The sequence below is a fragment of the Schistocerca nitens genome, chromosome 3 (genome assembly GCF_023898315.1).
Source record: "Schistocerca nitens isolate TAMUIC-IGC-003100 chromosome 3, iqSchNite1.1, whole genome shotgun sequence".
Lineage (NCBI taxonomy): Eukaryota > Metazoa > Arthropoda > Insecta > Orthoptera > Acrididae > Schistocerca > Schistocerca nitens.
The window spans coordinates 183,100,678-183,127,905 of record NC_064616.1 but is presented as its reverse complement, the minus strand read 5'-3'; the positions used below and the strand labels follow the sequence as shown (position 1 = coordinate 183,127,905).

The 27,228-nt window shown below is 43.4% G+C and overlaps 1 pseudogene; it reads left to right on the top strand.

Annotated features, from left to right (window-relative positions):
* The first annotated feature begins 3,775 nt into the window (after nt 1–3,775).
* LOC126250165 (5S ribosomal RNA) lies at nt 3,776–3,892 on the top strand (annotated as a pseudogene).
* The last annotated feature ends 23,336 nt before the right edge of the window (nt 3,893–27,228 follow it).

Genomic DNA, 27,228 nt, shown 5'->3' with positions numbered 1-27,228 from the left:
ACCACTGAAACCATTATCTGTACATCTACTATCTCCCAGGTGGCATATTTCGCCATCGGATCAAAATCGACGTCGTCTTTCGAGGTGTGGTAAAAGTATACCTCTTGAATAAAGATAGATTACCTTGTGCTGTGTTTTTTGTCATTTTGTGTTTTTCATGAAGGCAAGATAGAAGACATAGGGTGAAAATCCGACATAGGCTACTACGGCATAGCATCAAGAGGCCGCCGAACGTCCCTCACCAATGATCGGTTCACTGTCAACTGTCTTCGTTAGAAGAAGATGAAAAATATCCTGATCAGCTGCAATAGTAAAAAGGTTTATTAAAAACCCTTACCTGGGTTTCGACGTCTTGAAAACCGTTTTCTTCGGGAGGATCGATGATTGACACTGGTTGCATAATGTTGTGAAGATACATTAAAAAGTAGTCACAAGGCACAAACGAAGATAAAATTCACCTCCATAATAATAAGCCGGCCGCGGTGGCCGACCGTTTCTAGGCGCTTCAGTCCGGACCCGCGCGACTGCTACAGTCGCAGGTTCGAATCCTGCCTCGGGCATGGATGTGTCTGATGTCCTTAGGTTAGTTAGGATTAAGTAGTTTTAAGTTCTAGGGGACTGATGGCCTCAGATGTTAAGTCCCATAGTGCTTAGAGCCATTTGAACCATAAAAATAAAATCACTGCATATCGTGCTGACTGTCCTTAGAAAGTGCTTCACAACTTTCATTCCTAATGGCAGTTAGCACAATGGGTTGCGATTTTATTCGTGAATTTTATCTTCGTTTGTGTCTCATGGCTACATTTTCAACGTACATTTACCACATTATGTAACCAGTGACAATCACTGATGTTCCCGAAGAAGACGTTTTTAAAGACATCGAAACCTAGGTCAAGGAGTTTTAATAAACATTTTACTATTGCAAATGATTGGGCTGTTTTTCACGTTTTTCTCACGAAGGTTGCATTCTACAGTTGCTGCCTCCGGCCATGTTCTAGATTTTAAACTGTCAACTGTTCCACAAGCCTGCACCACAAGGTTTCGAGCAGGTTACCTCTAAGGCTCGCATAAGCGTGCGATAGCGAATCCGGCTACCGGAGCGGGTAAGACCGTGTAAACGATCGACTAGACAACAGCTGAGTCCTACACCTTGCGTATAGACTAGACCCTTAGGAACGCACAGTGTTACAATAATCTGCGTGCGTACTGATCCTGTATACACCACGGATAGCAGCCAGCTGGTGTCTAGCCGATCATTCGTTCGGTCTTCGCGCTTTAAGATGAGAAGGTTGAGCAGTGTTTCGCGAGGAGCTGGCGTCGGCCACAAAACAATGTGGAAAGTGACTTTCGCCCCAGCCGGCGGTCAGTGGATACAGAAAGCGCTGGCCTCCTTACCGACTTGGAGCGTCTGGCAACCGCTAATGGAGCGCACATCCTCGTTCGTTTTGCGTGAACTCGGGTGCCCGACCGGACGTGCCACGCCACGCAGGTGCGTGGGGAACGCTTTCAACGGCGCGCTTTCCGGGACGTGCGCCTTATCCGCGTGCCAACTCTTCCCTCCCTCACGCAGGAATACCCGGGTGACTCCATTACGAGTGCGACGCTCGAAGGGGAGTGTCTGGGCGCAGCAGGCGGTCGTAGTTTCTTCTTTTCTTTTTTTTTTGTTTTTTTTGTTTTTTTGTTTTTTTTTTCAAAAAAAGGAGAGAGAGAGAGAGAGAATGAGAATGGAACCTGTCTTGAAGACCGTAAAACCGGCTCATTGTCTTTACATTCATATATCACAGATTAATTTATTTGTATCACACCCGATAAAGTGCAACAAACTGTCTTTATTGCTCACAAGGGAACCTCCCCACCGCACCCCCCTCACATTTAGTTATAATTTGGCACAGTGGATAGGCCTTGAAAAACTGAACACAGATCAATCGAGAAAACAGGAAGAAGTTGTGTGGAACTATGAAAAAAATAAGCAAAATATACAAACTGAGTAGTCCATGCGCAACGTACGCAACATCAAGGAGGCTGTCAGATTAGGAGCGCCGTAGTCCCGTGGTTAGCGTGAGCAGCTGCGGAATGCGAGGTCCTTGAGTCAAGACTTCCCTCGGGTGGAAGTTTTACTTTCTTTATTTTCGCGAAGTTATGATCTGTCCGTTCGTTTGTTGACGTCTCTGTTCACTGTAATAAGTTTAGTGTCTGTGTTTTGCGACCGCACCGCAAAACCGTGCGGTTAGTGGACGAAAGGACGTGCCTCTCCAATGGGAACCGAAAACATTTGATCGCAAGGTCATAGGTCAACCAATTCCTCCACAGGAAAACACGTCTGATATATTCTATACGACACTGGTGACGGCATGTGCGTCACATGACAGCAATATGTTGTCGACCCACCTAACTTGTACACTTGGCGAATGGGTAAAAAGATTCTTCTACCTTGCCCGATTTAGGTTTTCTTGTGGATGTGATAATCGTTCCCAAAAAAGTGATGAAAACATAAGAGTTTTTCACATAAACTGCAACAAATGAATGCAACAGTTTCACAGTCGCACAGTTTTCCTTGTGCTCTACCAAAACATATGTTTTTAACGTTTTCAAATTTTTCCGTGTGTAGACCGTCAAATCCTGCATATGTCCAAGCAAATCTGAACATGTCCTGGAATTTTGGAGAGCGAAGTTGATTATGTGTGAGTGCCTGAAATTTGATAATTGTCTGAAAATGAAATTAATCTTTTCACTCGAGGGAGACTTGAACCAAGGACCTCTCGTTCCGCACCTGCTCACGCTAACCACGGGACCACGGGGCTCCTAAGCTTACACTATCCTTGATGTTGCGTATGTTGCGCATGGACTACGTAGTTGGTATATTTTGCTTATTTTTTTCATAGTTCCACAGAACTTCTTCCTGTTTTTTCGATTAAACTGTGTTCAGTTTTCAAGGCCTATCCACTGTGCAAACTTATAACTAAATCTGAGGGGGGTGCGATGGGGAGGTTTCCTTGGCAGTAGAGACAGATACCCAGTTATCATACCGAGCAAGGTGGCGCAGTGGCACACTGGACTCGCATTCGGGAGGACGACGGTTCAAATCCGCGTCCGGCCATCCTGATTTGGATTTTCCGTGATTTCCCTAAATCGCTTCAGACAAATGCCGGAATTGTTCGTTTGAAGGGGTACAGCCGACGTCCTTCCCTATCCTTCCCCAATCCCATGGAATCGATGACCTCTCTGTTTGGTCTCCTGCACCAAGCCAACCAACCGACTAACAATTATCACTCGGCAGCTTGCAAAACCAGAATGCGCTACGTCGTCGTAAGGTTATGGACACAAACCTAGGGAAGAATCCACATAGTCCAGGATCACGAAAATCTTTCAGCGTCCGTGTATTTGCAATTCAAAGCGTTTTCCAAGTGACATCCAATAAGTGTGGTCACATGTTCATAGTGTCAGAAAGGTACGTTACCTGATCTAAAGTATCCGTAAAAATTACCCCATTCCATCTTGGGGTGGTGGTACAGCAACCTTCTATCGCTCCTAGTTAAAAAATAGTCGTAGGCTGCAGAATGTTCTTTTATTAACTTAATAACTACACGTTTCACTAGGATAGGGCATCATCAAGTTATCTGAAAGTATCAGGGGACAACAGTATTACAATAAGTCAATATAATTTTATTCGGCCGATTTTTGAAGCTTATTTTGCTTTTAAGTAGTCCGCGATAGGCCCACGTCGGATTTACTGCAATATTGTCGTCCCCTTATATTTTCAGATAACCTAATCATACCCTACGGCCATGCCGCAGTGGATACACCGGTTCCCGTCAGATCACCGAAGTTAAGCACTGTCGGGCGTGGCTGGCACTTGGATGGGTGACCATCTGGGCCGCCTGCGCTGTTGCCATTTTTCGGGGTGCACTCAGCCTCGTGATGCCAACTGAGGAGCTACTCGACAGAATACTAGCGGCTCCGGTCAAAGAAAACCATCATAACGACCGGGAGAGCGGTGTGCTGACCACACGCCCTCCTACCCGCATCCTCAGCTGGAGATGACATGGCGGTCGGATGGTCCCGATGGGCCATTTGCAGCCTGAAGACGTAGTGCTTAATGATGCCCTATCCGGGCGAAATGCGTTGTTCCTAAGTTAATGCAGTTCATTCTGCAACCTACGACTGTTTTTAAAATAGTAAAATGAAAGTATCCGTACACTCCATATGATACGGAATTGACCACTAGATGTCACTAGAGGCGAACCCGCAAGCATTTAAAAGGACATGGGGAGGAGAGAAGCAATAACAGCAGAATGGGTCGTACAAGAGAGCTCAGTTACTTCGAACGTGAACTAGTTACTGGCTGTCACCTGAGTAACAAATCCATTACGAACATTGTGGCCCTTCTAAAGGTACAGAAGTCGACTGTTGCTGATGTGATTGTGAAGTAGAAACGCGAAGGAACAACCGCGGCCAAACCAAGACTAGGCGGACCTCCTGTAGAGACGGGTAAGAACTGTCGAGAATTGCGAAGGTTTCTTGCAAAAAATCAACGGAAGGACTCACTCGTGAGTTCTAAAGTGCCACCAGCAGTCCAGCTAGCACATGACTCTACGTTAGGGAGTTAAAAGGAATGAGGTATAGTGGTCGAGCACCTCCTCATAATCCAGACGTTTTTGAAGTCAGTGCTAAGGGAAGCTTGAGGTGCTGTGAAGAGCGACAGCACTGGACAGTGGATCGCTGGGAACAAGTGATTTGGAGTGAAGAATCAAGCTGTACGCTGTGGCAGTCCGGTGGAAGTGTTTGGGTTAGGCGAATTCCTGTTGAAAGTTATCTGCCATCATCTATACAGAGGAGATCGTGTTAAGGTTATGGGGATGTTTTTCGTGGTTCGGGTTGTGTCTCCTTATTCCACTAAAGAAAACGCTAAGTGAGGAAGAGTGTGAACACATTTTACAGCATTGCGGATTGTGTACGGTAGAGGATCAGTTCGGAGATTTTACCAGCATCACAATACACGCTTTCATATAGCAGCATCCGTGAGGCAATGGTTTGTGGACAGAAATTTTCCTGAAATGGACTGGTCTGCCCAAAGTCCCGACCTGAACCCTACTGAACACCTTTGGGATGAGATAGAACGTCGACTTCGCCTCAGACACCAGCGTCCAAACTCACTACTTTCAATGGTTTCAGTTCTTGAGAAAGACTCCTCTTTGAAAGTCTCCTCAAGCCACCACAAAGGTGAGGGTGGACACACCCCACATTAATGACCGCTAGTAGTTGTCTGCATACCTTCAATCAGATATAGCAGAGACTAGACCACAGCATGACACAAGGTGAGATCATGCTGGCAAGCTGACCAGTTTTATTTCCTGCACGACGTCTGTGGCCAGGCCCATGTTACTGCTCGTGCAAGCCTCTTTGCCAGCCGCAGCTGAGGTCTTTCGTAGAGTATGTCGCTGACTATCGACTTGCTGTCTGGGGATATAGATACAGAAAATTGGCAATCAGCACCAATATATTCGAATTCTACATCTACATAGAACATTTATTGTATCAGTGCCTCGAGCTAGGTGGCAGAGTGTAAATTCTTATCTGGCAGTGTTGTCTGAGGCTCTCTGTGGTTTCCATGAAATACTCAGCAGAATCCTGCGATCGACCTATAAAAAGGCATAGGTCGCTTCCCGTCTCCGTCCTGTTGCTGCTGACCTGATGATTTCATTGTACATGACATGTTGAAACCCGAATATTCATTCAGATTTTGAGTAACCTTTATACGTTTCTCCATCTATTTACAGGTGAATTTCGTGCTGATCTGCAAAAATTTACGTATGAAAAATAAATTTAACATACTCATGTAAGCAGCTGCAAATAGTTGCATTGTACCAAATACTCTTGTGTCCAAAATTAAAGCAACAAACGGAAATTTTGCAAAGTTGTGTTTATTTTGCCAGAAAACAGTATAAACAGGTGATAGCAAAGTAGAGACAGTGTAATGAATACAGAACGTAATCAACTGCAACATGAATAACTGTAGACAAAAATGTTCTTGGTTTTTTTCCAACTTAACGGATTTGCACACACATTCTGACAACTGGTTAATGTGCTCAGCACGGGGTGTGGCCATTTCTGGCACCAATACAGGCCTGACAACGAATGTTGTCATCACTCTCATGCTGAGTCAATAACACCCATTCTCCTTCCAAAGTTGCTCACAAGTCTTGGAGAGTGGTCGGTGGATGCTGACGTGAGACACCGGCATCTGATTTGGGTGGATGAGCATCCGAATCTAGGTCCATACAGCACTAAATCACTTTAGGTGAATGCCAGAATGGTTCATTTGATATTCCCGATACCCTCATCCAACTCGTCCACAGCTCGTGGTCTAGCGGCTAGTGTTGCTGCCTTTGGATCACGGTGTCCCGGGCTCGATTCCCGGCTGGGTAGGGGATTTTCTCTGCCCGGGGACAGGGTGTTTGTGTTGTCTTCATCATCATCATCATTCGTGACAGTGGCTAGAATGAACTGTGGACAAAATTTGGGCTGTGTGAAAACTGGGACTTTGTACGGGCGCTGATGACCGCACAAACCAAACATAATCATCCAACTCTTCCGCCAGCGCTAGTATCCCACCTCTAATGATCTTGACGTTGAAGTCACGTTAAATATTGATTTCTATTTAATTCCCTTATGTGGTAGACATCCAGGTAAAAATGATCCATCTTCTCTTAAGGACGGAGACGATCAAGTTGTTTATAGTCCATCGTGGGATGAATGCTACGGCCGGCGGACAGCGTGAAGCGTTTGCTGTGGCCAGGTGCAGCCTGCCTGTTTACGATGCTGCTCATTCCTCGTACTTCCGGACTGCACAGTTTATCACTCTCCCCACCTGACTCGCTGGACGAGCGCCTGGTGTTGTCGTGGATACAGGATTGAACCACTCTCATTTTTGTCAGTTATTTGCTGTCGCACAGGACGACTTGATTTTACGCCGTTCTCATAAACAGTCTGCAAAAAGTATGTACTTCGATGTCACAGTGGTGCAAATATCAGAATACCGTTTTCTTAACGAAAGTTCTTGGCAATCACGATTGATTCTATAGAAAAAAAGATGGTCAGTATCATTAACTATGAGAAAATGGACTGCTCCGATTTCGCAATAACTTGGTCATCGCATGAAGAAAAATAAAATTATAAAAGTTCAGATCTTCTGTTTGTATTTCTTTTAAGGGGCAAGACCAGTTGTCTTTAACGAAATTTTAAAGAGGCGACAGTTTTTATCCATGTAGTCGTTCCAAATCCTTTAAAAAGTTGCTTACACAGTTCTTTTTTCACGAGCCTACTGTATACCATACGATCAGTACAGAAGAATTCATACTCCTGCGTTACTTCGCCGCGCGGAGTGGCTACGCGGTTTGAGGCGCCATGTCACGGACTGCAAGGCTCCCCCCGTCGGAGGTTCGAGTCCTCCCTTGGGAATGGGGATGTGTGTTGTTCTCTGCGTAAGTTAGTTTAAGTAGTGTGTAAGTCTAGGGACCGATGACCTCAGCAGTTGGTCCCTTAGGAATTCAGACACATTTGAACATTTTCGTTACTTCAGTAGGGTAATTTGAAACTCACGAAGCTCACTTTCAAATCTGTAAATAAAAAGTTGTTTTACAACCGTCTGATCAAAGAGCTTCTGTGTCGGTACACCTATCCCGGTTATTCGAACAAGTGGAGTTCAAGAAAAGATTCCGTTTCGTTTAGCCTTCAAAGCATCGTGATCGAACTTATTTACAAGTGCGAATCAAACACCGAATTTTTACACTGGTTAATCAAGGTTAATCATTGAAATGTACGTGTATAGCAAAGACAGCCCCACAACCATAGCACCGGCAAGGGCCAAAATTGTAGTAACTGAAATGCACTGTGCACCTAAAGTTTAAATTTACTTAAGCAGAATTGACAAATACTGTGCACTGATATGTGCGCAACTACTGGTCGTCGGTTTTCACAGAGGAGTGAAACCTTTTTATATTTAGGAAGGAACTATGGGGTTGAGGCGAGAGCATGACAAATTTGAGAAATAACACTGGAACGTGATGCCGTGTTAGCTATCCTGAAGGCGGTAGCAGCTTGAAGTGTAGCTACACACCGAGGGCCAGCGTCTCATTTTCCTATCAGGTAAATTCTGAAGATGAACAGCAAATATCACAAACTATAAAGAGCAATCAAATGAAAAAGAGTAAAATGGAAAAAAAGTAAGTAAATTGTATATTATATCGAAAGTCATCGCTGCAACTGTTAATACATTTACCACTGTGAAACAAGATGATCAATGCCTTCATGGGAAAATGTTTGCGGTTGCCTAAGGAACCACGATTGTAGCCAGGCGCCCTGCGGGGTAGCCGCGCGGTCTTGGGCGTCTTGGCACGGACCGCGCGGCTTCCCCCGTCGGAGGTTCGAGTCCTCCCTCGGGCATGGGTGTGTGTGTGTTGTCCATAGCGTAAGTTAGTTTAAGTAGTGTGTAAGGTGAGGGACCGATGACCTAAACAGTTTGGTCCCATTAGATCTTACCACAATTTACAATTTTTGTAGCCAGGCGTGGAGCTCTTCGTTAGAAGCAAATCGACGGCCACGAATATCTCCCTTCAGTGCTCCAAAAATGGTAAAATCACTTAGGGAGAGAACGGGGATTGTATGGAGGATGAGTGAGGGTTCAAATGGCTCTGAGCACTATAGGACTCAACTTCTTTGGTCATCGGTCCCCTAGAACTTAGAACTACTTACACCTAACTAACCTAAGGACATCACACACATCCATGCCAGAGGCAGGATTCGAACCTGCGACCATAGGGGTCGCGCGGTTCCAAACTGTAGCCCCTAGAACCGCTCGGCCACTCCGGCCGGCGAGTGAGGGCGTCTCAGCGAAACCTATAGAGTAGCCGAAACAACCTTGGCAGCATTATTTGTGACGGCATACAGAAATGTGTGTGGGACTGAAATTATTATGTGATAAAGGACCGTGAGTCATCCATAGACACAGAATCCACTTCGATTCTCCCTCAAAGACGCATAGTGCGGTCAACATTGTTCACATAACTCTTGTTAAGAACTAGGTGAGGGAACTAATCGTAATTTCAGCCTTTCTCTAAGTGAACCAGTTATTCGAAGGAAACAGCACCAATATGAAGGAAATTTTTCGACAGCCGCGAACTCTGACAATTTTCCCTAAACGTGCTAAGTATAAAAATATAAAAAGCAAAATGGAACTGACTCATAGATTAATTCAGAAGATGAGCATGCGACCCGCTTCGGCTTACTGAAACTGTACTATTAAGCCACGAAAGACATTACCTATTAAACTAATGAACGACCTAATGTGTATTACTGAAATCAATGGGCCCCCTGTCTTATTGGACTAATAAAAAATATCGTGCATTACGATGGATAGCAGTGAGGACTGCAACTCAAATACTGACAATGAATTGCACACACATACACTACTGGCCATTATAATTGCTACACCAAGAAGAAATGCAGATGATAAACGGGTATTCATTGGACAAATATATTATACTAGAACTGTGATTACATTTTCACACAATTTGGGTGCATAAATCCTGAGGAATCAGTACCCAGAACAACCACCTCTGGCCGTACTAACGGCCTTGATACGCCTGGGCATTGAGTCAAACAGAGCTTGGATGGCGTGTACAGGTACAGCTGGCCATGCAGCTTCAACACGTTGCCACAGTTCATCAAGAGTAGTGACTGGCGTATTGTGACGAGCCAGTTGCTCGGCCACCATTGACCAGACGTTTTCAATTGGTGAGAGATCTGGAGAATGTGCTGACCAGGGCAGCACGCGAACATTTTCTGTATCCAGGAAGGCCCGTACAGGACTTGCAACATGCGGTCATGCGGTCGTGCATTATCCTGCTGAAAAGCAGGGTTTCGCAGGGATCGAATGAAGGGTAGAGCCACGGGTCGTAACACATCTGAAATGTAACGTCCACTGTTCAAAGTGCCGTCAATGCGAACAATAGGTGACGGAGACGTGTAACCAATGGCACCCCATACCATCACGCCAGGTGATACGCTAGTATAGCGATGACAAATACACGCTTCCAATGTGCGTTCACCGCGATGACGCCAAACACGGAAGCGACCATCAAGATGCTGTAAACAGAACCTGGATTCATCCGAAAAAACGATGTTTTGCCATTCGTGCACCAAGGTTCGTCGTTGAGTACACCATCGCAGGCGCTCCTGTCTGTGATGCAGCGTCAAGGGTAACCGCAGCCATGGTCTCCGAGCTGATAGTCCATGCTGCTGCAAATGTCGTCGAACTGTTCGTGCAGATGGTTGTTGTGTTGCAAACGTCCCCATCTGTTGACTCAGGGATCGAGACGTGGCTGCACGATCCGTTACAGCTATGCAGATAAGATGCATATCATCTCGACTGCTAGTTATACGAGGCCGTTGGGATCCAGCACGGCTTTCCCCATTACCCTCCTGAACCCACCGATTCCCTATTCTGCCAACAGTCATTGGATCTCGACCAACGCGAGCAGCAATATCGCGATACGGTAAACCGCAATCGCGATAGGCTACAATCGGACCTTTATCAAAGTCGGAAACGTGATGGTACGCATTTCTCCTCCTTACACGAGACATCACAACAACGTTCCACCAGGCAACGCCGGTCAACTGCTGTTTGTGTATGAGAAATCGGTTGGAAACTTTCCTCATGTCAGCACGTTGTAGGTGTCGCCACCGGCGCCAACTTTGTGTGAATGCTCTGAAAAGCTAATCATTTGCATATCACAGAATCTTCTTCCCTTCGGTTAAATTTCGCGTCTGTTGCACGTTATCTTCGTGGTGTAGAAATTTTAATGGCCAGTAGTGCGTACGCCTCCGTACGAGCCATAATTTCACTTATCTTGCCTTCACTGTCCTTAGGCGAGATGTACGTTGGCTGCAGTAGACTCGTTCTGCAGTCAGCCGATAGTGTTTCTTGAAAAATAAAGGAAAAAAATGTTCTTTCTGGTAGCCTAGCCCGGGGAGTTTAAAGCCTGCCGGACGATGTGGAAATCGATGACGGCCAGCCACTAGACGTCGCGGCTACGTGTGTGGGCGCTTATGTGCCCCCCCCCCCCTCCCTCACCGCTCCTGCCACTGTTGCCACCGCCACCTCCACCGCCGCCGCCGCCGCTGCCGCGGGCGCGGCTGCCTGGATACGCCCACTGAGCCGGCTTATTGACGCCCGCGGCTTCTCTTTAAAGCCGGCAGTACAGCGGCACATGTGATTTCTCTGCATTACTGATTCATGTCACTAGACCTCGTTGTCTTGGTTCTGAATTAGCTACGTCTTAGTTTGTTTTCTCTCGTGGTTTGCTCGCTAAACTTATTCTGCGCTGTCGTCTCCGTTGTCTGTCCTTTTCTCCTGTTGTCCAGTTATTACCCTTTGGCGGATCGCTGTCGACGCTCTCTGCCAGTCGTCTAATCTCCACTGGTACTCTAGATTTTCCGGGTTTTGTCTGATTCCAGTCACTACAGTCTTCTCTCCAGGAATTCCGATCTGAGTTCTCTCTGCATCTCCGTAATATTTTTGATTGAACCTACCAGTAACACATCTTGCAGCAAACCTCTGAAATGCAGCGCCGTCTACATTTAATACGACCTGGTGAAGATCCGAAACTTTCGAACAGTACTCAAGAATGGCTCGCACTAGTGAATACGTGGTCTCCTTTAAAGCTGAGCAATACATTCTTAGAATTTTCCCAATAAATCGAAAATAACCATTCATCTTTCCTACCACCGACCGTACTGGCACGTTGCGTCACATATCACTTTGCAACGTTACGCTTGGATATTTAATGGATGTGACTGCGTCAAGCAGCACGCCGCTAATTTCGTAATCGATCCTTATAGGTTTATTTTCCGTACCCACTTGCATTAAATTACATTTTTTCTACATTTGGAGTAAGCTGTCTTTCATCACACCAAATAGGAATTTGGTCTTAGTCATTCCTTATCAATCTACAATCACTCAAAACAACGAGGCTTCCCGAGCACTACAGCGACATCAGCAAACAGTCCCAGATTGCTGCTCACCCTATCCATCGGATCGTTTATATCTATATAAAACTAGATTCGCCCTATCACACTTGTCTGGGGCACTCCTGACGATACCCTTGCTTCTGATGATTACTCGCCGTCCAAGGCAATGTACTGAGTTCAATTACTTAAGTACTCTTCGAGCCACTCAAATACCTGGGAACCTATTCCGTATGCTCGGACATTTTTAACACTCTACTATGGGACACCGTATCAAATGTGTTCCAGAAATCAAGCAATGTGGAATCTGCCTGTTGCTCCTTATCCATGGTTCGCAGGATATCGTGCGAGAAAGGGGCATGCAGAGTTTCGAGCGATGATTTCTAAATTCATGCTGATTTGTGGACAGAAGCTTTTCTGTGTCAAGGAAATTTGTTATATTCGCACTTATTATTTGCTCAACAGTTCTGTACGAAATCGTTGTTAATGTTATTGGTCTGTAATTTTTCGGGTCCGTTCTTATTTACTATTAGGTTCCAAGATTTTTCATAGGAAACAGTTGGGATCCAGTACGGCCAGTTTGTCGGATGGTGGCCTGTCATTTGTTCATTCATATGTCACCTTGGACTAGCTTGTGATGGTTGCTGTGTCGTGAACTTCGCTGCCTCGATGCTGTTACCTAGTAGGAGGTAGAGTCTGTAGTGGTGTGATAGTGTAACTTTAGGTGGATGTGTTGATGTCGAAGTTTTCTCACATGGAAATTAGACTACGCAAACATGTAAACATGGTGCCCTTGATGATTAGGTATGACCATATCACTGTGCAATAGGTTATGATCACTCTCTGTATGACCATAGCTCTCGGAAACGTAGGGCTCGTCTTTCAACAGCATAAAAAAATAGGCCGGCATAGATAGTCCTTTGTTCTAAATCCCAAGTAACACCCCTGGAATGTTCTCACAAGGCTACCGACAAAAGTGGTATTAGACTTGGGTTCGGGACGACGATGGTTCAGATCCCCGTCGTGCCACCCAGATTTAGGTTCTCTGTGGTTTTTCTTATCTTGGTTCAGGCAAGTGACGCGAGACTTCCTTTGAATAGGACACTGCTGAAATCCTATTGATAAATCCTTTCCACAACCCGAGCGTGTGCTCAACTTTATTTACAAGACCTCATTTTCCTTTCCTCGAAACAAGGCTCTTGCAGTTCTCCAGTTCATTACCGCTCTGAGAACGGCTTTGCGAGATAATGGCTTTCACTTTCTGCGGAGCTCATTAAGTACAGGCAGTAAACGTTTCATACAATACTGAATGCGCGGTACTGCATTTGGCACTCGGTGTTGACATTACTCGTGCGGTAGCAAAATGTCGCATCCATTTACTAGGCTTGAAACACGTTCGTTGGTGAAAAAAAAAATTGTTTAAAAGCGTGTCTTCGTATTTTATTTAGGTCGTACTATAAGTTCAAGTCGGTGGCAATTTTTCATCACTCTCGGCACATAATGTTTTGACGTTTAATTATTGTGATATTTCCTTCTTTATAGAAATCAGAGTAACATTACGTTAACTGCAGCTCGTAGTGGTCCATAAATGCAGTCATTCTTTCGACATTCATTTATAAATCGACGGCTACGACTTTTAATATCCGCATTTAAATATATATCCTGTATCGGAACTTATCGATTATACACAGAACGTACATGCATATGGAGATGTAGATGAGGTCTTGACGTACACTTACATAATTACTCCACACTTCAAAATTAAGTGCTTGGCAGAGTGTTCTTGGAACCATCTTCAAACCATTTCTCTACCGTTCCACTCTCGAACATCATGCAGGAAATGCTAACATTTAAATCTTTCAGGGCGAGCTCTGATTTCTCTTAATTTATCCCAATTATCGTTCCTCCATATATAGATAGGCCTCAGTAAAATATTTTCGCATTGAGAGGAGAAAGTTAGTAATTGAAATTTCGTTAAAAGATCTCGCAGCAACGAGAACTCCTTTGTTTTAGTAATTGCCACCTCAACTCGCATAACATACCAGTCTCCCTATTTCGCGACAATACAAAACGAACTGCCCTTCTTTGAACTTTTTGGTTGTCGTTGTCAGTTCTCTCTTGTAACGGTCCCAAGCGCGCAACAGTACTCCAGAGCAAGACGAAAAAGCGTAGTGTATGCAGAAGCTTCAGTAGATCTGTTGCACCTCCTATGCGTTCTGCAAATAAAACGTTTGCCTTCTCCAAAACATTATCTAAGGGATGTATTAAGTTTAAGTTGTTCGTAATAATAATCCCTTTGAAGGCTTATGTAGTTGTATTGACAGCCTTTAAATTTGTGTAATTTATCGTGTGACAGGATTCCTTTTACTACTCATATGGATGACGTCATACTTCTTTTTGCTTAGAGTCAACAGACACTTTTAGCCCAATACAGATATTTTGTCTAAATCATTTGATAATTGATTTTGATTTTGTAATGAGTTTACTAGACGGCAAACGACAGCTCACCAGCGAACAATGTAAGAGGCCTACTCAGATTGTCTCCTGTATCGTTTAAATAGTTTGCGAACAACAGAGGGCCTATAACATTTCCTGGAAAACGCGAGATATCACAACTGTTTTACTCGATGACTTTCTGTCAGTTCCTACGAACTGTGACCTTTCTCACAGGAAATCACAAATGCAGTCGCATAACTGAGACGATACTCCACAGACACGTAATTTGTTTGGAAGCCGCTTGTGAGAAGTGGTGACAAAAACCTGGAAATTTAGAAATATAAATTCAGTCTGAAATATCCTGTCGATAGCTCTCAAAACTTCGTGTGAGTGAGGAGCTAGCTGTGTTTTACAAGAACTATATTTCCTGAAACAGTGCTGACTATGCGTCAATAGATATTTTTCTTCGGGGTAATTCATGAATTTTAGCCGTAGTATATATCACAAAATTCTACTGTGGATCGACGTCTATGATATGTGTCTGTAATACAGCGGATTATTTCTATTTCATTTCTGGTGTATTGGTGGGATCTGTACAACTTTCCAGTCCTTAGGCACAGATCTTGCATAGAGCCAGCAGTTTTATACGGCTGCATACTCTGGAGCTATTATATAAGCATACTCTGGAGGGAAACTAATTGACGTACAGTCTGGACTGGATGACTTGCCTTTATTAAGCGACCAACTGAGTACCCTGGTCCAGTCCTCTATAAGTCCTCCTGCTCCTTCACCCCACTCTCTATCTCCACTATCGCCTCTCCCTGACCACTTCCTCCACCCCTTCCACATTCTGTCGTGCTCGTTCCCCCTCTCTTCATCTGCTTCTTCCTCTGCTGTCCATCTTCTCCATCTCTCTCTCTGTCTGTCTCTCTCCCCCCCCCCCCCTCCCCATCTCTCTGACCATCTCCTTATCCCCCGCTCTCTGTTCATTCCTCCTCTCTCTCTCTGTCTATATCCCCCTGCCCATCTCCACCCTCTCTCTGTTCATCTCTTCCACATTACTTTCTGTATACATCGCCTCCTCTTTCATTTCTCTGTCCATCTTCTCCTCTGCCATCTACCTGTCCATCTCCACCATTGCCTCTGTCTGTCCACCTCCTCAACCCACCACCTACCTCACCCACCACTCTGTTATTCTGCTCCTTCCCCCCTCTTTCCACCTGATCCTTTCCCCTCTGTCCATCTACTCCTTCCCCTTCTGCCCATCTCCTTCTCTCCCTCTCTTTCCATCACCTCTTGCCCCTCTATCTTTCCATCTCCTCCATCCACTTTCTCTGTCCATCCTCTCCTCCTCTCTCTTTGTCCATCTCATCCTCCTCCTCTCTCTGCCCATCTCCTGATCCCCTCTTCTCTCTCCATCCCCACCTCCCCCTCTGTGTCCATCTCCCTCTCCCCTTCTCTCTATCCATCTTCTTCTTCCCCCTCTCCCTGTTCATCTCTTTGCCCTTTCCTTTTTGTGTTCATCTTCTCTTCTTCCCTTTCTCTGTCATTCTCCTTCTCTCCCCTCTATCTGTCCATTTCCTCCTCACTTATCTCTGTCCATCTCCTCCTCCTCCTATCTTTACCTGTCTCCTTCTTCACCTCTCTGCCTGTCCATCTCATCATCCTCCCTTCTCTCTCCCTGTTATCACACTTATCCCTACAGGAGTCTGGTGGTTCTTCCCCCTAAAGTATTTCTTTGCAGGCTGTAACTAATATGTGTACCAGATTTGATTGAAATCGTTCCAGGGATTAGGATGAATTTTTTATGTTCATGACTTTGTTCGCATATGCACATGTCAAATATTTTTCACAGACATTTAACATATTTCACGCATATTAGCAAACATGTTCCATCTCTATATCTAGTAGATCTCGCCCTGCAGATGCATTTTCACGCAGCTCACTGGTATATGTACCTACCACCTGATAAATTTTTTGTGAATAGTGTTAGTGGTAATGAACTAATAAATTAAAACGTGATCCATGATGCAGCAGTTTCTCACGCATCTAATTGTTTATGACGTCATATCTTCTGAACTACATGTTGTATAGTGATATAATTCTCTAGGTTCAATTAGCGGCATATGCGGATAGTGTCTGCGAAATGCGTTGCGAATAGAGTTTTTAGCTATGAATCAATAAATTTAATCGTCTCGCATGATGCGGTACATTTTCACGCATTTAATGTTTATGACGTCGTATGTCCTGAATTATGTGGTTCTGGTTTATTCAGCTGCAAATGTAAATACTGCCTGCAAAATGTGTCACGAATACAGTTAGTAGTAAAGAAGTTATAAATTTAAATGTCATGCTTCATCTGACAGTTTTACTGCAAGAACAGAGAAAATATAGTACGCGATAAACTTTTTATCTTTCATCATTTTGTGGGGATCGTCAGCGAGGAAAAGTTCCGTAAAAGTTCCAAACTGTGTGTAAAGTTTGTTGCAAGTTTCTACGTGCTCCCATTCTCAAATACTGAATGACTAAACTATGGACAATCTCGCGTCGTGGGCTACACTGCTTCTTCACCTCCACCTCTACGCCACTGATAGATGATTCTTTGCAGACAGTAAATGATATGTGTACCAAGTTAGGCTGAAATCGCTTCAGTGGCTTAGGACGAGATGTATAACATACATCCGAAACAAAATCTGGAAAAAATACTTCATCTTCTTTGGTGGAGGACTTTCTGAAAACCGTGTTTAATAACTCATCTGGCATTGTCGTAGGTATCCTTACCATTGCTATTGCACAGCGAAGGTACTGATTGTCTACATGCACTAGCCAAGGCTCTGACATTAACTACGCCTCAACGGACTACCTGCTACAACTTTTTCGCTTAATGAAGGTCCGTAAATCTCAGGTCTATGGGATGCAGATGTTAGCATAACACACAAATAAAGGAACATGGCTAGTATTATCTATATATACAGGGCTGTGTTTAGTATTTCTGGACCCGTACGTTGAACTTGAGGTGCTGCCCCACCAGGAGAATTTCTGTGGTAACTAATCTGCACCGAGCGAGATGGCGCAGTGGTTAGCACACTGGACTCGCATTCGGGAGGACGACGGTTCAATCTCGCGGCCGGTCATCCTGATTTAGGTTTTCCGTGATTTCCCTAAATCGCTCCAGACAAATGCCGGGATGGTTCCTTTGAAAGGGCACGGCCGCCTGCCTTCCCTAATCCTGTGATACCGATGACCTCGCTGTCCCAAAACAACCCAACCGAAATAATCTGCAAAAACAGCATTTGAGATCAATTATCGAATAAAAATTCTATGACGCGGCATTTAAGGTTTATTACTGAATTGTATGAAATTTTTCTACTTAATTTATGATTTCATGAACTGATGAGTACAACGAATGAAGAGGATTGAAACTATTACGGTATTATACATGACTTATTAACATCAAACTGAAAAACTGTATTTTCTTCAATAGAGAACAAATACTTGTGGTACATAAATCAGGATTTCAGTTTTAGGAAGAATGTATTTTAAATATAAGCAAACACGTTTGTTGGACAACTAAGAGATAAGAAAACGAACGTAACAACAAACCAAATTTACAAACCATAAAAAACGATGTAACTATGTCATCCAACCTCTTACAATTTCTTTCTTTTTTCGAAATTTTGAAGTGATCATGAAGGTGATAAGCATCCAGGTTTCGCGGCAGTTCTTACCAGGCATAGGATAAAACAGTAGCCAATTTTTTTAAAACTGAAGGTGCTCTCCAAACCAAGTATGTAAAGCCCTGTTCGATTTTATATTGGTCACTAAAGTATATTTGTAAATTATCTTTTGTTATCAGCATTTACATATCAGTCAAGATTTCCAGTGTATGTTTTCAAAACATTTTAATGTTCTTTCTGTATTCTCTTTGGGTTGCAGCTGAGGTCATAAGTTCTATTAGATGTATGTTATCAGCTTATGTGGATAGTGTAACACACTATTAACCTGCTGTACAGATTCTCCTTGTCGCTGTATTTTATGCGTGTTTTTACATTTGTATCTAGTTTCAACGGTACGGTTCAGTAATCTCAAAGTAACGGAATAATGTGAGTGGGGCGTTATCATAGAATCCATGTCGCGAGCAATGCCTGTGTCATTAAATGAAAATGGTGAAATAAATTTTTTCCTAGGCCTTGCAACTTGTCGAGTTACTTTAACTCCCATTGTAATAATAGACCTCACCGAAAATCACTAATCGGTAGCCCATGCCATTACAAAACCTCCAAAATGTTTCTGAATTTAAATAATAGAATTTGATCACTGCTTTTCCCCTTGATGTTGTCCATTTGCAAAAACATCCTTCGTGTGGGAATTGTGTAAAAGTGGACTAATCGGATCACATTACGCATCTCCATCAGGCTTTATGTGCCATACAGTAATGAAACCTTTTCTTAGCATTTACCACGTTTACAAGTAGTTTAACAAAAAGAGATATCTTCAAAATATTATCAGTTAGTTTTCTTTGTCTTAAACATACTGCATATCAAGCGTAATTTACAATAGTTGCGTTTCACTTTTATGTACATAGTCAATGGTCATTCTGTAAATATAGTATGCATAATACGTTTCAACGTTTTGAGGTTTTTAAATTAAAAACAGTTTTCCTTTATACATTTGTCCTATAATTTACCCAAGGTGTTTATTTTGCTTTTTTACATGTTCTGTTGTCACCAGAATTATCCCTCATTGTTGGCCGAGGTTGAACTCGAAAAAATCTTGGTCGCAAATCAACCCTTCGCGATTTTTCGGTTTTCGGAACGCACTTTTTCTTTTTCTGCATTTGCATTTGTTGCACTTCACTTTTGTGCAACTTCACAAAAGTTGTCTTTATGGAAATATTATTATTGTGTCATCTGTAAAGCACCCAGACCTGGGTATTTGTTTAATCATTAGTTTTTAATGATTAGTGTGGCTGTCGGCATTCTGGCCCAATTTGACCTTTGACCATTGTGTTATCTACATACAAGGCTAACAATCTTGATCCTACAACCTAGACCTTGCCCTTGACCTTGACCTTGACCTTGACCTTGATCACATTACATATTCGTGCCCATCACCTCCCCCTCCCCTTGCTTTCCCAGCCCTTCCCCCACCCTCCTCTATCTTCAACCAGCCAAAAAAATCAAAGATGGTGGAACTAACTCAACTGCTCTTTATGAAACACCCCTCCCCCTCTCCAGCCAATTACAGTGAAGTATCAGAATGAGAGAGCCAGTCAGAATGTACTTTCAATAACGAAACAAATAAAATAAGTGAATAAAATCTAAATAGCCTAATTGTGCATTGTACATCCTCACCCTCTGCCTTCGACACTCCTACCCTTCCCTCCTCCCCCTCCTCCCCCTACTGACACTACACCCTGCCTTAATTTCGCCTTCCCCTCCCCTTCCCTCTTCAGCTAAACTGAGTGCAGTATTAAAGAGAGAGCACCTAGTCAGATTGTAGTTTCAATAACCAAATAAAATAAATTTGCCGGCCGTGGTGGCCGAGCGGTTCTAGGCGCTACTGCTACAGTCGCTGGTTCGAATCCTGCCTCAGGCATGGATGTGTGTGATGCCCTTAGGTTAGTTAGGTTTAAGTAGTTCTAAGTTTTAGAGGACTGATGACCTCAGATGTTAAGTCCCATAGTGCTCAGAGCCATTTTTTGAAAATAAATTTAAAAATCGGCCTAACTAGCCTAATTGTGCTTTGTATCGCTCTCTTCTGCTCAAGCCAATCATAGTATAGTACTAAAATGAGGCAGTCCAATGTGAACGTAGATTAAATAAATAGATAAAGTAAATTTAAAAAATATTTCCTTGCACATGATATCTTTCTTGCATGGTAAAACAGTAACTGTGTGTGGGAAAACTTTATTTCCTTTGCACACATTTTTTTATTTGATTATTTTAGTTGTTATAATACAGTTTACATAATTCCTTCAGAATATTCCTTTAAGTCGAAGACGATAGCTGGTAAATCGTTGCACGATGTGCAAGGTATGCCAGTTAGGCAGTTTACGATTGGCGTAATTTGGGGCAACTTGTAGGATAAGAAATTGTCACCAAAGTAAGATTCTGGAGCCTCACATAAACAACTAATATACTAAAGACTTGATAATGAGAATGGAAATCCAGGTTATTCCCAGCTATATCAGGTACAAAAAGATAGTTCATCGTTGGCACAAGAGCATTGATGGTTCAAATGGCTCTAAGCACTATGAGACTTAACATCTGAGGTCATGAGTCAAGGGCATTAATGTTTGTGGAGATTGTGTTGAGAAGTACATTACTGGCCATTAAAATTGCTACACCAAGAAGAAATGCAGATGATAAACTGGTATTCATTGGACAAATATATTATACTAGAACTGACATGTGATCACATTTTCAAGCAATTTGGGTGCATAGATCCTGAGAAGTCAGTACCCAGAACAACCACCTCTGACCTTAATAACGGCCTTGATACGCATGGGCATTGAGTCAAACAGAGCTTGGATGGCGTGTACAGGTACAGCTGGCCATGCAGCTTCAACACGATACCACCGTTCATCAAGAATAGTGACTGGCGTATTGTGACGAGCCAGTTGCTCGGCCACCATTGACAGACGTTTTCAATTGGTGAGAGATCTGGAGAATGTGCTGGCCAGGGTAACAGTCGAACATTTTCTGTATCCAGAAAGCCCCGTACAGGACCTGCAACAAGCGGTCATGCATTATCCTGCTGAAATGTAGGGTTTCGCAGGGATCGAATGAAGGGTAGAGCCACGGGTCGTAACAAATCTGAAATGTAACGTCCACTGTTCAAAGTGCCGTCAATGCGAACAAGAGGTGACCGAGAACTGGAACCAATGGCACCCCATACCATTACGCCGAGTGATACGACAGTATGGCGATGACGAATACACGCTTCCAATTTGCGTTCACCGCGATGTCACCAAACACGGATGCGACCATCACGATACTGTTAACAGAACCTGGATTCATCCGAAAAAATGATGTTTTGCCATTCGTGCACCCAGGTTCGTCGTTGAGTACACCATCGCAGGCGCTCCTGTCTGTGATGCAGCGTCAAGGGTAACCGCAGCCACGGTCTCCGAGCTGATAGTCCATGCTGATGCAAACGTCGTCGAACTGTTCGTGCAGATGGTTGTTGTGTTGCAAACGTCCCCATTTGTTGACTGAGGGATCGAGACGTGGTTGCACGATCCGTTACAGCCATGCGGATAAGATGGCTGTCATCTCGACTGCTAGTGACACGAGGCCGTTGGGATCCAGCACGGCGTTCCGTATTACCCTACTGAACCCACCGATTCCATATTCTGCTAACAGTCATTGGATCTCGACCAACGCGAGCAGCAATATCGCGATACGATAAACCGCAATCGCGATAGGCTACAATCCGACCTTTATCAAAGTCAGAAACGTGATGGTACGCATTTCTCCTCCTCACAATTGGCATCACAACAACGTTTCACCAGGCAACGCCGGTCAACTGATGTTTGTGTATGAGAAATCGGTTGCAAACTTTCCTCATGTCAGCACGTTGTAGCAGTCGCCACCGTCGCCAACCTTATATGAATGCTCTGAAAAGCTAATCATTTGCATATCAGAGCATCTTCTTCCTGTAGGTTCAATTTCGCGTCTCTAGCACGTCATCTTCGCAGTGTAGCAATTTTAATGGCCAGTAATGTATATAGAAACGTTTAAAAATCAGAGTAAGAAATTTAATATAATAAGGAAACGCTGTGATAAAAATATTCGTTTAAAGAACGTTTGAAACCGTACTGAGGAGTTTATGTGCTGTGTCATGTTAATATGACGACCCTGTTGGCCGTACGGCCACGCTCGGGCTTTTAATGTACGGCTCTGCGGTGCATGTTAGCACGACCAACTTCCCGTCTGTTGACAGTGGGACGAAGGTCAGTGAGAACTCTCTCCTCTCGCGGATACAAACTGGTACCTGCCCCAGATGAACCTCTAAAAGCACTGCCCCTGTTCGTGTACCATATGACGTGACCATATATTCTATAAAAGATTGCTTTAGGTGATATGATTGATGCTCGGTAAATTGTGAGGCAGGAAACTCAGCCGATTGAGTCCACGTGCCACGTGGCTGGTGCATCGGCCATTTCGACTCTGGTTTTTGGGCGGTTTTCCCCTCTTATTTAGACTATTTCCGGGCTGGTCCCAAATTTCTGCGTTATAAAATATAATACACAAAGTTACAGAACTAAATTTATACAGTTCATAGACAGGTGCACACACGACTTCTGCCCATGAGGTGACTGACGACTACGGCGACAGAACGGTACCTGGCCTCAAAGCTAAATAAAAATAAATTTTCCAAATTTTGAGTACAGCGGAGTGTATACTAAACAGAATTAGCGCAAGCTAAAAGAGGAAGTTGATATGGTAAGTCACATGCATATAAATACGTTTACTAACGATATTATTAAGCTCATTTCGAATTAGAATCGAAGATAAATGGAACCTAAGTGGTTTCCTTCATGAGACTTAATAATAATGGCTTTTCAGAGGAAAAAGTATATTATAGCGATGTGTTATTTCTCTCGAATTTTTTCGAGAGATTGTTATTTACATTTGTGTTCTCTCTGCTGCAAGACCAGCGGGTTTCTCTTCATTGCCTACAAAAGACAAGTTACAGTAGAAACACAAGTGTATGCAAGTTGTATAAATAAGTTTTCCAAGCATAGTGTAATGTTAATTGTAGAGCGAATATCCTGAGATATCTGGTAAGACGTAATCTTCCCACGTGTAACACATACATAAAGACTCAAGTAAATGACACCCCACTGCTTATCCATTCTTATTTTATTTATTTGTTTAATGTGATCTGATTAGGGCCTTTCATACATCGGACTAGAGTTTCACAGATACAGTACTTGTTCACCTTTTCGATTTGCAGCTCTTGTATTTTTTCAGTGTTTGCAATTAACATTATTGGATATGGGTTCCGCCCTTAATGCAAAACACTGTTATCTTCCTTGTTGCCGGCCGGTGTGGCCGTGCGGTTAAAGGCGCTTCAGTCTGGAACCGCGTGACCGCTACGGTCGCAGGTTCGAATCCTGCCTCGGGCATGGATGTGTGTGATGTCCTTAGGTTAGTTACGTTTAATTAGTTCTAAGTTCTAGGCGACTGATGACCTCAGAAGTTAAGTCGCATAGTGCTCAGAGCCATTTGAACCATTTCTTCCTTGTTACCCAAACATGTTTCGGCACCTCTCTGCCATCATCAGTGGGTTTTGTTTATTGAAAAACTTGGTTTTACATTCTACTGTTTTGCTGGACAATCTGCTTGTGAAGTGGTGACTTGTCATGTTTTGTTGTGAAAGATTCTTCTTATGAGGGCACTGCACACACATATTAAATGTACTTCGTATAATTTTGGTTTTACAAACGCCTTTTCACTTCGCAAAACGCAGTGTAAACGAGGTTGTTGATGCGGTATCTATTACATCTAGTTACCTAAGAAGTAACAGTTTAATATGACAACTAGAATTAAAATGACGTGAGTGTGTTAAGTGGCAGTGTGAGTAAATTATACTGAATACGAACTAATAGAAGTTAATACTGGCACTATTTGTATTACTGCAGTTGCTGCCACTAATAGTGATAATAATGATAATACTAATGACAATAGCCCGCATCTCGTGGTAGTGCGGTAGCGTTCTCGCTTCCCACGCCCGGGTTCCCGGGTTCGATTCCCGGCGGGGTCAGGGATTTTCTCTGCCTCGTGATGGCTGGGTGTTGTGTGATGTCCTTAGGTTAGTTAGGTTTAAGTAGTTGTAAGTTCTAGGGGACTGCTGACCATAGATGTTAAGTCCCATAGTGCTCAGAGCCATTTGAACCATTTGAACTAATTACAATAACAATAATAATGATAGTGGCGCGTATCAGAAGAATTTACAGGTGTACAAAACAGATGTTTTCTGATATAGTGAGTTCTGGGAAAAGGAAATTCAAGGAGACTGCATCGGTTAAGAATACTAGAAAATGAGGGAAATAAAATTGTACAGGGGTAACGAGTGAGTACAGGGATAATGGTAATCCTTATTGTAGCTTCAGTAGGCATGGCATTACCTGCCTCCTGAAGCTGGAACTGTTATTTAGTTGTCTAATATAAAGCGGGAGGTTGGTACAGAGTCGGGTTCCTGCAACTTAGAAAGACTTCGTAAAGGGGGCTGAACGATAGAGTGCGACAGAAAGAATTTTGCTTTGGTGTGAACGGGTGTTTCTGTCGTGTTGTTCAGATAAGGGCCTTAAGGTTGAGGAGACATATTAGGAATAGTGTTCGTTGTTAAGTCAATAGAGACGACAGAGCGTATGGATATCACAGCGCTTATCTGAACGCAGCCAGGATAGCTGTGCTTGTGATGCTGAGATCTTCTCAAACAGAGGTACGTCACAGATTTAACGAACACAGGCATTCATAGACTCTTTGCTGAAGGAGATAAGTTGATTTTTGTCCGATTTAGGATTAAGGATGGTAGGGATTCCCGATATTTCTGGCTAATGAGCCTAGAATTACCAAACAGCGCCGCTTGGGTTTGAATGGATTCAGCTTTAACTTTGTAGCCTGCGTCCTTTCTCTGACACTTACCATAAAGGTCACCGCAATCAGTACCAACATAGGCTAGCTAGCGAATGCACGTTTGTGCGATACGCGCGCCTCGGAAATAACTGATTCGAATCCTGGTAGTGGAGAGACACCTAATTACCAGTATTTGGCTGGCAAGTGGAGAAGATGTGGTGTACAGTTCCTGTATGCTAGACTCTGTTCCAACGACCTGGATTAAATTCTGAACGTCTCTGGAGTGTCTCACGGAGTGACGCCGTGAGACCCAATGTGGATAGTGGTCCGTCCCGCGGATGGTGGTATTACTCTCTGCTGCTCCCTTGCTGTCATTCGAGAGAAGATGCCATGTGCCTTCACCAAATGTCACTCTTTCTCATCTCCAGTCTTCATCATAAATAACACACTTACGCGAAACAGTTACACTTAAAACACCTGGCATCCAAACCGTCGAAATGATGTCCACTAGAAAGCTTTGCCCCAGGCCGTGAACTACACGATTTCAACGTTCATTTAGTTCCAGCCATTCTGAGGTATACTGATGTTGCAGTGATCCTCACGCCGAAGACTGGTTTGCGGCAGTGCTCCACGCTGGTTCGTCACGTACAAGTTTATTCTTCTCTTTATTGCTGTTACAACCTACAGCAATTTCAACCTGCTTGGGCGCGGGATTAGCCGAGCGGTCTCGGGCATTACAGTCATGGACTGTGCGGCTGGTCCCGGCGGAGGTTCGAGTCCTCCCTCGGGTATGGGTGTGTGTGTTTGTCCTTAGGATAATTTAGGCTAAGTAGTGTGTAAGCTTAGGGACTGATGACCTTAGTAGTTAAGTCCCATAAGATTTCACACAGATTTGAACATTTTTGAACCTGCTTGGATTACTGTGAAACCTTAGTCTCCCTGTATAGTTTTTCCATCTATTACCAAACTGACTCTTTCTTGATGCCGCAGGATGTTTCCTATTAACCAATAAATCCTTTTTAGAAACGTTGTGCCACAAATTTCTTTTCTTACGAATTCAATTCAGTACCCCGTCTGTAGTTACTCGTTCTACCCATCTTATTTTGAGTGTCCTTCTGTAGCACCGCACTTCAGAGGCTTCAGTTCTGTCATTGTTTGAGATATTAATCGTCCACATCACAGACAAGTACCATCAAAAAATACTTCCTAACATTAAATTTTTATTTGATGTTATCAAATTTCCGTTTTTCTGGTATGGTTTTGTTGGTATTGCCTGTCTACATTTTATAACCTCTCTACTTAATCCATTGTGATTTAACAAAACTCGTCTACTACTTTTAGTGTCTTACTTCCTGATCTAATTCCCTCATCGTCGCCTGATTTAATTCAACTACATTCGGTTATGTTTATTGTATTTTTGTCGATGTTCATTTTAGTACCTCTCCTGAAGGCACTATCCACCACGTTCACGTCCTCTTCCAAGTTCTTTATCACCTGTAACAAAATTACAATGTCATAGTTAAACCTCAATTTTTTTTATTTTTTCTTCATGAACTTTAATTCGCTTTCCAAATCTGTCCTTTGTTTCTTTCACAACTTGTTCGGTATATTGAGTGAATAACAAAGGTATAGGTTACGACCCTGTCTTTCTCCCTTCTCAACCACAGCTCCCCTTTTGTGTGCTTCGGCTCTTATAATTGCTGTCTCGTTTCTGTAGAAGTTCTAAGAAAATATTTCGCTCCTCTTCATTCGTGTTACCCTCCTAATCTCAAAGAATGTATTTCATTCAACATTGGCAAAAGCTTCCTCTGAATCTAGAAATGCTATAAATGTATGTTTCCTAGATCTATCTTTTAACATCGCTCCTCTTCATTCGTGTTACCCTCCTAATCTCAAAGAATGTATTTCATTCAACATTGGCAAAAGCTTCCTCTGAATCTACACTCCTGGAAATTGAAATAGGAACACCGTGAATTCATTGTCCCAGGAAGGGGAAACTTTATTGACACATTCCTGGGGTCAGATACATCACATGATCACACTGACAGAACCACAGGCACATAGACACAGGCAACAGAGCATGCACAATGTCAGCACTAGTACAGTGTATATCCACCTTTCGCAGCAATGCAGGCTGCTATTCTCCCATGGAGACGATCGTAGAGATGCTGGATGTAGT